This window comes from Cryptomeria japonica, chromosome 10 (assembly GCF_030272615.1).
Source record: "Cryptomeria japonica chromosome 10, Sugi_1.0, whole genome shotgun sequence".
Taxonomy (NCBI): Eukaryota; Viridiplantae; Streptophyta; class Pinopsida; order Cupressales; family Cupressaceae; genus Cryptomeria; species Cryptomeria japonica.
Genome location: NC_081414.1, coordinates 661,432,601 through 661,448,063, shown reverse-complemented (window position 1 = coordinate 661,448,063; position 15,463 = coordinate 661,432,601).

Sequence of the window (15,463 nt, the reverse complement as noted above, 5' to 3'; positions counted from 1 at the left end):
CTTGCACCGGTGGCTTCATCACTTGGTGTAGTCTATGTAACTGCCGGTTCCTCTGTAGGAACAATAACCTCAACCTGTACATTTGTATCCGGAGGACAATTGTCTTTAATATCATTATCTTGTACAATGTTAGATTGTTCATTCTTTGTATTAGCCAGTAACTCAGTATTTGTCTGTACATCTGTATTTACCGAGGGCTCAATTTCCACTATCTTAATATTTTTCAAAACTGAGGGTGAAGTACCCACAATCCCCTTTCCTTTTCCTTCTACTGGAGTATCTATAGTGTCTATCTTGGTTTTCGGTGAAATAAAGAATCCTCTATTTTCTCCCAAAAATTTAACCCATGCTATTTAAGTCTCCTTTATTATTTCATTTACTCTTCCTAGCATCAAACTAGTTATCCTATGTTTGCTATTGAAAACATTTTTTGTCTGCCACCTCAAGTGTCTTTTCCATTTCATCAGGAGCTATAGTAACACAAATAGATAATAGTTATTGAATTTTAATTTGTTTATCCTCTTGCATAGCTGATAATCTTCCAGCATCTAACATGCTATATAACTTAGCCGATATTTAATTTTCTTTCTATTAAGGCTTTCTTATAAATGTCCATGTATAATAGGGCTGCTTCCTCTACCTCTCTTTGTTCATCATCCTCTAAGTTTTCATAATAAAATTGAACATTCTTCAACATGCCATCTTTAGTGATTTCATCTACTATTTCCGCACAAGTTTTAGGTGATATGATAGTTACATTACCAGTTTCAATTGCTAAGTCAATGTCACTCTTCTTCTTCCTCTTGGCAGTACCAAATGCATCTACAAGTGTAGCTTTAGGTTCTTGATTTTGTGCTGGTTGCTTCTTAGCTTCTGCCTTTGTTTCCTCCAGTTTGTTCCTAACAACCCTCTTAAATGCTAACAGTGTGTCATCCTCTAATTTTGATTCTGTAGTAACAGGCTCAATTTGAACTTCCAGATCCTTCCTCGTTCTGTCTTTCTCTGGGACAACATCAATTAGTGCTTTTATGTCCTTTGAGACCTTCTACACAAATTTGCTTGCTTTTCCTTCTTGTTTCTCTCTTTTCTTCTGGTTTAACTCTGTTTCAACCTCTTGGGTTTTCTGCTGTGCAATACCACAAGGCTTCTCTACCTCATCAATTGGTGCATCAATCAACATTTTTGGCATAGGCATCAAGAATCTGTGCATCCACCTCATATCCCATTTATTCAATCCTGATTCTTTGGGGCTTAACTGCTTCCATGAGTGTCTCATCCTTCTTTACCATGAAGCATATGTCGGTAGAATATTTTTCTATAATATGGTCGGGCACCCTTACCCTAGACCTTATAGATTTTTGAAATGCCTTAAAATACCCCCATACCTTATCATCTCTCTAGCTTCCTAATGCATCAATTGACTATTTCAATTGTCTTCCTACTGGGATGTCAAAAGCCCACTGCCTCTTATCAGAACTGGGTGTATCATTCAGAAAATATAACATTAGGCAAACTAACAAGTTCCCATGCCAGAATGTACCCTTCTTCTCACCCTTGATTTTTCCTAGATTTATCAACAAATCATCAAGCATCCAGCCACATAGATCTAATTTTACATTATCTCTCATCATTTTGTATGCAGCCAAAATGTATGAATTGGAAATAGAATTTTGTCAGTTTGACTGAGTGACCTTATACCTGATGATTATGCTACCAAATTTGATGTTTGTGTCGGTGATAGTGCTCACTTTCATGGATCTTTTGTCAGATGTAGTGCTAGTGATCTTCCTCACGAAATCATTTGAAACCTTCTTGTCTAGATACTTCCCAATCGATGGAAAACCAGTGATTGCCCAGATGGCTTCCTTGGTGATTTTGTAAGGTCTATTCAGCCATATAAATTCCCCATGTACTTTGCTCAGTACATATGTGATTATCTCATCCTTGAACTCCAGAATATCTAGAATGTCTGTAAACCCTAGTTCTTCAATATTTTTGTATGCCAGTTTGATCTTTCCAGATTCTCCCATTAGCTCACTCATATACATGCCCTTAATCTCTAAAGTTCCCAAGTCCTTGAAGCGACAGTGAATATATGCCCTAACATCCTCTACATACACAACTTCCTCCAGAATGTGAGAAAATGCTCTAACCGAATCTTCTAGGGTAGCCACATGTGGATACCACTTTAAAATTATCCTGGGGTGGTCCTTAACCTCTACAACAGCTGGGTTTGTAACAAAAATAGGAATAGAAGATGATCCCACTTCCATGTTTAAAGATAAATAACTTTTGATCGCTCTCGGTGAAAACCTTCAACAAATTCTTCCAAACGTCGGTGAAATCGCTCAAGAAGAAATATGATTGCCTCTTAATAGCCTTTGATCATGCTTAGTTGCTCTAAATCACTCCAAATGCAAGGTGATTAACAATGAAGTGTGTTCAACCTTTTAACATTCAAGAAAAACCCTAATCTTCCATTGACATAAATGACTGCCGAAGAGAGATACGAGATCTCGCTCAGAACATATCCATGCTGGATAATCCTCTCCAATATCTAGAACAGTTTCCAGAACCTCTTCCTGAGGCATATGCAACATCTTCATGAATTATTCCTACCCCTAGGGCATCTCCCTCAGATGCCAAATGAGCTTCCTGCCGGTCCAGAAGCAACCTCTTCTGCCAGATAAGTAACCGGGACATTCCCATCTGATGTTTGTTCTTCAGTCTTCCTAACCCATCTCTGAGTATGATTTTTCTAGATTTCACTAACCTTCTCTTTTCCTTTCTCATTGGATTCTCCATTACTAACTAGTGGATTTCTGCTTCTACAAAACTTAGAAATATGTCCAACCTCATTACATGCATAACATGTAACATTGTTCTTTTGAATTGCTTTGCTAAAATTGGTGAAATTGCTTGACCTACATTGATTAACCATATGTCCAAATTTTCCACATGCATAGCATTTTACATTGATTTTGCAATCTTCTGTCTTATGACCAAACTTATTGCATTTAGAATATTTACCAAAAGCAGAATCGGGGTTCTGATTTGCTCTGTTTCTACATTGCCTAGTCATGTGACCATTTCTATTGCAAACAAAATATCTACCATTGAATTTATAAGCATTAAATTGTCTTACCAGTGCCTTATGATTTTGATCTTCATTAGCAGTATTAGAACTCTATCCTTGCTCAAATCCAAGTCCACTAGAATCTCCAATCTACCTCTGTCTCTTCAATAACTCATCAAGCTATGCCAAGCTGATCTTGAATTTTTCTTTGTACTCACCTGCAGTAGTTAAATCTTCTCTTATTATTATCATTTGTCTCTCAAGCTCTTGTTCATTACTCTGGGATTGTACCAAATCAGTTCTCAACATATCATTTTCATGAACCAACCTACCACATTCTTCAAATTTGTTCTTCAGAGATACAACAAGATTTTCTTCCTTTTTCTTTCCATCCTCAATCTCCTTAGACATCCTCATAGTTGTAACTTGCATTTCATTTTTCATAACCATGTTCTCCTGACTCAATTTTTGACATTGTTCCTTAAGTGCATTTTTCTCTTCATCATCTTGATTTTGAAAAAGTTCCTTCCTCCTAGCTTGAATAAATGATAGCCTCTGTTGTAGGACAAGAATGAATTCCTTAGCAGAATTCAATTCATCTTATAGCTTTAAGTTCTTCAACCTTTCAACATCATAATCTTCAAGTTCCATCTCAAGTTGCTTCTTCAAAGCCATATTCATTGATTTTGGTTTCAGGATCTTCCTCAAGCTGTTAAACTTCCTTAGAGGCACAAGGCTCTGATACCAATTGTTGGAAACCAATAACACTAAGAGGGGGGGGGGGGGGGGTGAATCAGTGTTATACTAGAATAGAAAATTTTAGCCTTATTAAAACATGCATACACTAACTGGTATACCGATATAAACAAAATTGAAAGAAGTAAAGCAATTAATAAGCCAATCACATAAATGAGAATCATAACAAATAGATTTATACGTGGAAAACCTCAAAGAGGAAAAACCACAGTGGGATTTGTGACTCACAATATCAATCCACTGGCCATATGAAGAGATATTACAAAATATGAGGGGCCTACAATTGTAGAAAGGCTTACAACCTAGAGCACACTGCTCAAACACAATAGGAGCCTTAGTGACTACATAAAATTCCAGAATACAATCTGAAGAAGTGTGAACTGCTAAGATAACATCTTCTATGCCAGAATACAGTTCCGGTTTAAACTCTATGTGTTCTAGTCTGAATCCCTAAACCCTTTACCAGAATAACCCTTACAACAATTTCCTCACATACATGATTTCTCTGATATATTTCACATAATATTACATTCACATATCAATATATGTCTCTTGTATATCTATATAAAAAATAATCTATCAAACTGTCCTATATACCCTATTCAAATTTTACATGTCTTATGTCGTCTTACAAAGATATATAAAATGTCAAATTACATGTCAGCCACATAACATAAATACATAAACATTAAAATCAATTGCCAATGTTAGGTCCAAGATATGTTGGCCTTCAATACCGATAACCTTTACTAAACCATGTCGGCCTGCATTGCCGGTGACCAAAGAAATCCTTTTGTCTTGCCAGTGCTAGTACTAGTGTAGAATCTGTGAAGTGTCTGCCGATACACCATAGAATCAAAACATGAAGCCGAAACAAAAAATCATTTTGCCATCAATGATAACATAGTAAAACGAATCAATAGAGTGTCAATTTCCAACAACTGCCACTCATATGCCCTCTATCCACTGCATGTCTCTCTCTTTCCTTAGGGTTATTTTGTTGTCTTCTCTTCACTTTATCTTTTGTCTTCAGTGTGTTGGCTTGATGATGATATGTTTTTAATAGGTTGATTGATGACTTTATTTGTGTTGTCATTGATGGAAACCATGTTTTGATAGTCATCTAAGTCATTTAGACCAATTGGTAGTGGAATCTATCACACAACAAAATTGCTAAGTTGCTATTAAACCGGTAAACAAGAACAGAGTGATGATCAGACAACCGGTATGGATGATTGGTGAAGAGTTAGCCATTGCGGTTTGGTACACATGTTTATGACATTGGTATGAGTCTTACCACATCAACAAATTTAGAGTATTGAGCAAGTTATGTCAGGAAGAACAATTACAGTCATGAAGAACACAAAACCGTTAAAGCAGAGACAGTTTGATCGGTCACCGATAGACTTTTTGTTATATTTTTGAGTTATGTTTTGTGTGGATAACATAAGTAAAGTGTAATGAGTGGGAAATTATAATAGGTGACTAGATTCGATGAACCTAGGGAATTGTTCCAAGGTTCTTAGCCAACTTAATAGAGTTTGTTATAAGGAGATGAATGTTGAATGATTTTATGGATCAAGAGTGAAAATTTGATTGTGCGGTGAGACAAGGAGTTAGGTTTTGATGTTTAGTCAGTGGTAGAGGCAGAGAAGAAGCAAATATAATCAGGCACAAAGGAGCTAACAAAAAATCAGTCAAACTTGTTGTTCCCTAACAGTTGCAACAAGAAAATCCTCTCACAAGGTCACTCCTAACAGGGTGTAGTAGGATCCTAACAAGTCCGAAGGTTTAAATCCTCTAACAAGGTTATACATTAGCTTATGTATGTAAATCATCTAGCAAGGTAGCTCCTAATAGGGCTGGGTCCTAACAAGCCTTATTGTAATATCTCTTTACTGGGCTAAAGCACTCTTAATTGGGTGTCACTCCTAACAGGGTGTTGTATGACCTTAACCAATCAAATCTCTATACTGCAGATAGTTGATCTTTGTGGGTATTAGTTCCCATCATAGTTTTTCCCATTTGGGTTTCCACGTGAAAAATATTGTGTTATGGTTTGCATGCTTTATTGGATTTTTGTTTATGTGGTTATATTTCTTGCATGCATACTGATTTTCAGATTGGTGAAAAGTGTTATCAGATTAATAAAGTTTTTGATTGCACTGATTCACCCCCCCCTCTCAGTGCCTTATAAGTTTATCAATTGGTATCAGAGTCTAATTGCCTTAAGGCTTAACCGCTTGGGAAGGATCTCTAAGGATAACATGGGGGAAGGTTCAATGAGTTACAGAGAGCTTTCACATAGGCTTGCAGAATCTAAAGAAGCTTATAATGAACTAAAGGTCAAGTACAAAGCTTCATTGGCTAAAAGAAAAGAGATGGCTGAGAAGTTGATGGAGCTTAGTAAAAACAATTCATTTAAGGAAGCAAACATTGGTTAATGAGGTGGAATAGCTAAATGATGATAAGTCAAATCTGAGGAGAGATCTAGAAGCCCTTACCATCAAAATGAGTCAAGAGTTGGAAGCCAGAAGGACACCTGAAGGCAAAATAAGAGATAAGGATCATGAGATCTTTAAACTGAACCAGGAGATTGGTAGCCTGCATGCACATCTCCATGAGGAAATAGAAGTTGATCTAGACATGGCTATGTCTCTTAGAGAAATTCTTACAAAGAATAATGAGGAGCTTACCAAGGAGTTGTCTGATGCTAATGAGTTACTAGCTAAATTCAATAAGAGCACTTCTATGCTTGATGAACAGATTCAAACACAAAGGCAAAATAGAGATACACATGGCTTCGAATTCACAAACTTTGAATAAGGTGAGCCATCTTGTACCAAGGACATCATGCATGAAGGAAAATCTACACCTAAGACCAAGAAGATCACCGGTAAGAAAACCTACAAACCAATATGTTTTAACTGTCATAAGGTAGGTCATACTGCTAATGTTTGTAGAAGTAGATCCAATACTTTTGATGGATATAGATGTAATGCATATGAAGGATATAAGCCTAGTATTTTTGAAGGATATTTCTTCAATTGCAACAAATATGGACATAGAACTATTGAGTGCAAGTCTAGAGTAAACAATCAAAGATCTTATATGAATTAAAGGTCTAATGGTGAATGGAAGAGATCTTACAATGACCAGAGAGACCCTACTTGGTAGAGACCTTATGTTAACTGGTTTAGTCCATATGAAAGAGAGAATATATGGAATGTGACATGTTCAATATATTACAACTATGATCATGTTGCTATGAATTACGGAAGAAGAACTGGTAGAGGCAATGCTGGACCCTGGAGAGCATTTGGGATGGCATGTTTCTATTGTCACAAACTGGGACACCTTGCAAAGTTTTGCAGAGATAGAATGAACCAATCAGTTAATCAATCCATTGACCAGAAATGAAAGAAGAAGCTGGATGTGGAAGAAACTAGAAGAGAGATGAATAAGACATGGAGGAAGAAAAGTGAGGAGAAACCATCAGAAGGTTCCAATTCTTCACCTAGTGTGGAGAACCCCTCACCAGTAAACTAAGGTATGATGAAGCTTAGGGGGAGCATATTGTCAGATCCACTTTCAGACCCCCTATATGGTGTGCGGTAAGTCAAATCTGCATAATTTGATGCATTATGTTGTTATGAAGTGATTTTGTGATGAAGCCGGTAGATTGAATGTGATTTATGAACCAGTAACAAGTTTTAGGGTTGAATGGTGATTAGGGTAAGTTCAACTAGTATTTCATTTAATGCAGTTTGTAAAAGCAAATAAAAAGGTGTTTTAGAGTTTCATTTATCACCTAGCATTTTTGTGAGCACATTTGGAGAGAGACAAAAGCACTGAAGAACACTTGATTGCTACATTGGCGAATTTGATAATTGATTGTGATGATTTGTGGAGAAGTGAATCGGTGAAAGTGCATTATGACCGGAAACCTTAGCTGCAAAGAAGTTGAAAGGTATTTATCTATGAAACTGATTTTGTGTTTGAATTTTCACAATGGATACACCACACATTGTTGATGTTACCAAAAGGCCTCGATCGGAATTCAAGAGGCATCCTCATAAGTCAACGAAGACCGATCTAGCTGGAGCCCTATCCAGCGTACCCTATGGTGTTTTTCATGTCAAAGACATACGATCTTATGTCCATTGCAAACTAGAGGATTTGAGAACTTTTGCAATCTTTAACCAATATCGAACATCGCGTGATGAACAAGGAGTGATAAAGGATCATTTTCGAAGGGTTACCGATAAAGGTTTTCATCATGCTTTGAACTTTCTTGATGATTTTGAAGAAGAGAATGTTAGATATGTTTGGAGAAGGATTCATGATCAATTCATGTGGTTGGATAGACCGCATAAGATCACAAAGGAGGCTATTCATGTTGTCATCAGATTATGGGAAACCGGTGAAGTTACTATTATGAGAACAATCCCGAAGGATGATGTTACTCTATTGACTAAATCTAAATGGGATGGTCGTGCAATGACTGTGAATGACATTGATGATCCAGTGGTGAAGTTTGCATCTATAGTCATCGATTACAGGGTATATCATTTGAGTAGAATGAATAGCATTCCCAGAGCTTCTATCCACACAACTTACCAGATGTTGAAGGAGAATGCTGATTATGATATTGCTGAAGCATTGCGAACACAATTGGTGCTAAATCTTGAATCAATCAAGAAGGATAAGCGACAAAAATTAAAATTTGGTTAGTCGATCATTGGTTTGTTTTTCTATTTCCAAAGGTTCTTTCCTGGTATAGGTGATAGGCAATGGTTTGATGATACACTGACAATGTTGCAAATAAAGAACAATATCAAGATGCTTGGTAATGAGTTTACAAAGATAATTTGGGGATACTTCAAAGATTTTTAGAAAATAATGCATGATAGAGAAAGGATATTGGAGCATGTTGTAAAGATGTATGAAGATTCTATTAGCTTTATGGTTGATATTGATACTTGTCATATGCATACTGCAGATCCAAGAACTTCATGGGTCATGCCTATGGGGTATGAGGTAGGAGAAGATATCTTAATTATTTATGTTGAAGACCTCCTATCCAAACTGGTAGATCCCAATGTAACTAGGTTTGAAAATTTTAAAGAGAAATAAATAGAGGTACATGCTGAATTGGCTAAACCGGTAATAGCCAAAAAAGTCAGAAAAGAAGTTGAGCAATTTGCTATGGAACAAGGATTCACAAAGGAAATGATTGATGAAGCTAGAGCAAGATTTGAGGAAAATAAGGCAGGAACCTCTAGTACACCTACCGGTAGACAAACCAGAAGTACAGTTGTTAATGACAAGCCCCCTCCTCCTCCTAAGATACAAATCAAAAGAAAAGATAAGGAGATTGCACCAGAAGCACCTAAGGCTACTGGTAAGAGGAAGAAAGAACAAGCACACATAGCTGCTACAGAGGAAGAGGCAGAGGAAACATAATCTGAAGGCGACAAGAAGGAATTGAGGGAAAGTGGTTGGAGCACCTATTGTTAAATCAGTAAAACCACAAGTAACTAAAGCCACTATACTTGAGCAATTATTGAATAATATGAGGGAGTATGGTATATTAGTTGGTGTACATAAGAATTATAATCATTTTGATGAGGAAGAGTAGAAACAGATTGAAGATTCAGTTGCTTGGTACATGAATCATTATAGAAAAGCATTAATTGAGTTACAAGGTCAAATACCTGATTCTTTGTATAATAAATTAGAATCAAGATGGCAAACTTCTATTAGGCAGGAAAAGGAAATAATTGAGTATGTACTGATGCATTTGCAATGAGAAACATCTAAGGAAGAAGTGCCTGAAATTATTTCAAGATTAAATCATTATTCCAGACCAAGAAGAGGTTAAAAATATTACTTGTTGGAGAATCCCAGTCGGTTCAAGCTGAGACTGAGGAAACTGTAAAGAATTTTTTAGGACTGGAGAAAGAGGGACCATAACAGATTGTATCTTCTAAGGAAGAAGGTGTTCCTGAGGCACCAACAATTGAAGGAGAAATATCAGATGTATTTGAGATTGATGAGATTTTACTCAGATGGAGAAAGAAACAAAAGGTGGTACTACATCAATGCCTAATGTTCCTATTGTCACAGTAGAAGAACCACAGATACCAGTAGACATTCTAACCGGTAAAGATAAAGATGAAGAGGAGATTGAAACATAAGTGAATTCATAAATGGATGATGTGCAAATCATTGAGCCACCAGAGAAAGGTATAGAGATGCAAAAAGATACTCAGGAGAGTGAACAAATAGATGATGAGAAAACTAAAGAGCCATCGGTAAAGGCAGATGAGAAGCATAAAGAAGAAGAAAATGAGAAGAAAGTGATCTACTGGTCACTTGCTTTGAAGAAGATTGCTGATGATGATGAAGATGATGACACTGTATCTATTCAAGGACCAATAAACATGGATATGTTGAGTCCTATAGAATTGATGGAGATTGCATCTGCTATGCAATCTAAGGCCAAAAATAAGATGTTAAGAGCATAAAGGAGAGAATCTCAGACTATACAGACTGTTGTTGAGATATTTTCAAGTTTGTTACTGGAGATTGACATTGACAGTCTTACAACCCCTATTGAGAAACTAGACCACTTGATTACATTTGCAGGGGAGAAAATGAAGAGTATTGGAGAGACTGCTATACATAATATTGAGAAAGAATATGAGAAGAGAAGGATTGAAACATTGAATAAGGCTATTGATATAGACAAAGTAGGTCTTACTGTTAACATGGACCAGATCAAGGAAGCATTATAGACCGGAGGTAAAATTCTGTCTACTATTTGTAACTTCTCATTATTTGTTAATGATATTGATAAGAAGAAGGCAAAACAACAAGAGCTAAAGGTTTTAAGTGAATCATTTGATCCTCGAAATGATTCAACAACCATTTTTGGTAGAGTGGTTATAAATATACAACATAAGCTTAAATCATATGAAGCTGAACAAGTAAAGAGGACTGCATCACTGTAGGAATTACCAACCCACCTAGTCCCCAAGTTACAAATTTTGCAGAGAGGTTAAAAGGAAACAAATGCAATTTTGGCTACACCAGATATGAGAACACTTGATGCTATGAAGGAACTTGCATACTAGATTCAGACACATATAGAGATTACATCTACTCTTTTGGAGACATTGAAGAATGATTTCAAAGTCTTGAAGACTAATTTTATTGATGTTTCTCTCAAAATGTAATTGTAACTGTTTGAACTCTTATACATTCGGTAATGCAAATTTTGGTGTGTTGTATATGTTTTTTACTTACCTTTGTCATTTTTGTCAAAGGGGGAGTAATATTAGTCAGTTAAAATTTTGTAATAGCATGTAATTGCTAAGGGGGTGTTCTATATTTGGGTTGAGTCATGTCATAATTGTTGTAATGTGACACTCAATTTTTTTTTCCTAAGTGTTGCCATCAATGCCAAAGGGGGAGATTGTTGGCTTGATGATGATATGTTTGTAATAGGTTGATTGATGACTTTATTTGTGTTGTCATTGATGGAAACCATGTTTTGATAGTCATCTAAGTCATTTAGACCAACTAGTAGAGCCTAACAAGTAGTGGAATCTATCAAACAACAAAACTGCTAAGTTGCTGTTAAACCAGTAAACAAGAACAAAGTGATGATTAGACAACCGGTATGGATGATCGGTGAAGAGTTAGACGTTGCGGTTTGGTACACATGTTTATGACATTGGTACGAGTCTTATATTGAAACCGCATCAACAGATTTAGAGTATTGAGAAAGTTATGCTAGGAAGAATAGTTACAGTCATGAAGAACACAAAACCGGTAAAGCAGAGACAATTTGATCGGTCATCGATATAATTTTTGTTATATTTTTGAGTTATGTTGTGTGGCCAGCATGAGTAAAGTGTAATGAAAAGGAAATTGTAATAGGTGACCAGTTCCAATGAACCTAGGGAATTGTTCCAAGGTTCTTAGCCGACTTAATAGAGTTTCTTATAAGGAGATGAATGTTGAATTATTTTATGGATCAAGAGTGAGAATTTGATTGTGTAGTGAGACAAAGAGTTAGGTTTTGATGTTTAGTCAGTGGTAGAAGAAGAGAAGAAGAAAATCTAATCAAGCACAGAGGAGCTAACAATAGATAAGTCAAACTTGTTGTTCCCTAACAGTTGCAGCAAGAAAATCCTCTCACAAGGTCACTCCTAACAGGGTGAGGTAGGATCCTAACAAGTCTGAAGGTTTAAATCCTCTAAAAAGTTTACACATTAGCTTGTGTTTGTAAATCCTCTAGCAAGGTATCTCCTAATAGGGTTGGGTCCTAACAAGCCTTATTGTAATAGCTCTTAACTAGGCTAAAACACTCTTAACCGGGTGTCACTCCTAACAGGGTGATGTATGACCTTAACTGGTCAGATCTCTATACTTCAAATAGTTGATCTTTGTGGGTATTAATTACCACCATGGTTTTTCCCATTTGGGTTTCCACGTGAAAATCATTGTGTTATGGTTTGCATGCTTTATTGGATGTTTTCTTATGTGGTTATATTTCTTGCATGCATATTGATTTTTAGATTGGTGAAAAGTGTTATCAGATTAATTAAGTTTTTTCTTGCATTGATTCACCACCCCCCTCTCAGTGCCTTATAAGTTTATCACAGTGCATATTGATAAGTCTCCTCAACTGTAGAAATCTTCAACATACTCATCTCATCCTAAATGTTAAATCAGAGTCCATTTATGTATCTAGCCACCTTCTCCCTATCCATCTTTCGATGTTTGGATCTGATCATCACCTTGTAGAATTCCTTCGTATACTCCTTCACACTCATGTCCTTTTGCTTAATGTTCTGTAACTTTTTGAACAAATCCAACTAATAGTCTCATAGAATGAATTTAGCCTTCAATCTCACAACCATCTATCTCCACTAGGTGATTTTCATATCACCATTCTCCACTCTATCTCTCCGCAACTCTCTCCACCATAAAGAAGCATACCCTTTCAAATTAGTTTGTGCTAACCAAACCCTCTATGGGTCTTTAACATCTTCAAACTGGAAGTAGTCCTCTAACTCTCCAATACAATCTATCAGGTCTTCTAGATTCAAGTACCTGAAAAGTTAGAAAACTCAACTTTATGAATTTTACTCACTTGTGCCACCACTCTAAGAAATATTTCTTCTCCTTCATCTATCGATACTTCAACCTCTTTAGCCTCTAGCTCTTCCCCTACCTTTTCATACTCATCCTTTAATTCCGGATTCCTCCACAAATGAGCTAATGCATTTTGGATCTCATTCCTCATCTCATTCCTAAAATCTTCCATCATCTACTCTACCCTTCCAGGGTTCATCCTTCTCAGCAACATCTCCTCCTTTGATTCGGTGCAACTGCCTCAACTTGACAATCTGAATACAAGGTTTTAATTTCCTCTTTGTTGGCAATCTATTGAACACAGTTGCGGCCTACCTCAAATCAACAATCTGTTCACCCAAAGGAATGTCTCAAGGTTCACAACTAGCTTTGATACCAATTGACACAACCATGTTCTAAAGGGCCCTGAAAGAGAACAATCTAGATCATGCAACATAAGTAACACAATAGAATAAACAACACAAAATGTAGAAAATGCAAAATTAGACGTTCGTAATATCATAGATTCATTATAAACTTGTCGACAACATGCAAGAAAACATGCAGGCTTACATGCCTTATTACAGAATACATCCTAGAAAAAAATCCATAGGACCTCCAAGAGGTGCTCTAATTACAAGTCACAAATTAAAATCATCATCTATCTTTGCTTCCCCCAAAAGGATTGAAAACAATAATATATATAGCATCCATAACACATCCAGGTTAGCCACAAAAGATTACATTCTCCAAGACAAGAAAATGAAACTTGTAAAATAGGTCAGACCCAAAGCTTGAAGATCTACTTTGCCAAGGATGCAAATGAAGTGTGGACCACAAAGGAAGGTCGACCAAGGGCTTAGGAACATTGAGAGAAGTGCCAATTATATCCGCAAGCCAAGAAATCACTCCACAAGAGAATGAATCTCCAATCGACTGTTAAGCTCAAAATTGCTCCATGAACCAAGCAGAAGATAATCCGAAAGCGACAACTTGCCAGAAAAAGATCCAAATGACTAAAAATATGGAATAAGGAACGAGAACAAGTCTGGAAGCCAAACATCTGATCTACAATGAACAATGGACAACTTTTGGAGAATGTAAGAAGAAACATAAAACTGAACAAAAACAAACTAGAAACAAATATTTTTTTGGTTGATGCAAGATTTGTCATTGACTGGGGATGCTCCTGCATCAATACACCTTTTATATGCCTCTCCATCTAAATATGATATTGTTATACACCCTATTGATAATTGAACCTTAACATAACCCTAAACTAGATTTTTTGATGCACATGAAAGGGGACAATAAAAACCAAGATCTCATAGTGTTAGAATGTTAGGTTCAACCAAAACAAACACAATCCAAATGAACCAAAACCTCCAAAATCCACACCAGAAGAGATTAAAAAGCATGTAAATGAAGCATAACACAAGAAAAAGAATGAGAAGAGACACCCTTAGATGCTCCCAATGATTCCTTTTGATATCTCTCCCTTGTCTTTCTCCTCTCCAAGATCCAAATGTGTGAGTGTAGCTCTCAGTTTAGCATGAAGCCATGGATGCCAAATGGAGTATTGAAATAGTTGAATATGACCTCTTATTTCTATGCTAATGCAAAGAGTAATGTTTCTATAATAAAAAATAAGTAAAATGTTTATGCAAGTATAATAACAATGCTAAAAATGCTTCCTACTTTGCTTGAGGAATGAGGCTCATTTTATAGGCAAAATGGTTGAATGAATGGTCAAGATTGATTTTTTTTGTGGAGGGTTAGGATTGAATGATCTTCAATCCATGTGATAGTTTTCAAACCAATCCCATGTTGACAAGAGTCAATATGAGAGAGCTTGAGAGGAGAGGGAAGAAGAATTTAATGCCTAAGGGAACATGAGGGTAACCTCATGTGGTTGGGTTATTGGATAAATTTATTATCCAATGGTAAAGTTATTGCCCAATAGGTAAACTCTTACATAAGGTTTACCCATGGTTAGGCTTTAACCAAAGGGATAAACCCATGTGGGTTATCTTGTTGAAGAAGGGAAGCATTTAAGACTTTATAAGAGTTAAATGGGTGAGATGATGGGTTGGGGGTTAATTTGGGATTAGGATTTTGCAAGTGATTAGAAGGGGGTTTAGGCTAATTTAGAAGGGCTTAGAAGAATCTAGAAGAATGGTTAGTGAACAAGTTGGTTTGTCAAGTGGGTGAGGATAAATAGGCTTTTAATTAAATAATTTATTTAATTAAAATAGTGGTGAAACTTACATTTGTAGGAGAATGCAAGTGGATGAAGATTTTTAAATAAATATTGATTTATTTAAATAGGGATTCGGTTAGGTATTTTAAATAAATGTTTAATTTATTTAAATGAGAGGGAAAGGGGAAGTTAAATAAATTGATAAATTTATTTAATAGCTGGACTATAGTTAGAAATCTTAATTTAAATAAACTTACAAAATTTATTTAATTAATTTAGAAGAA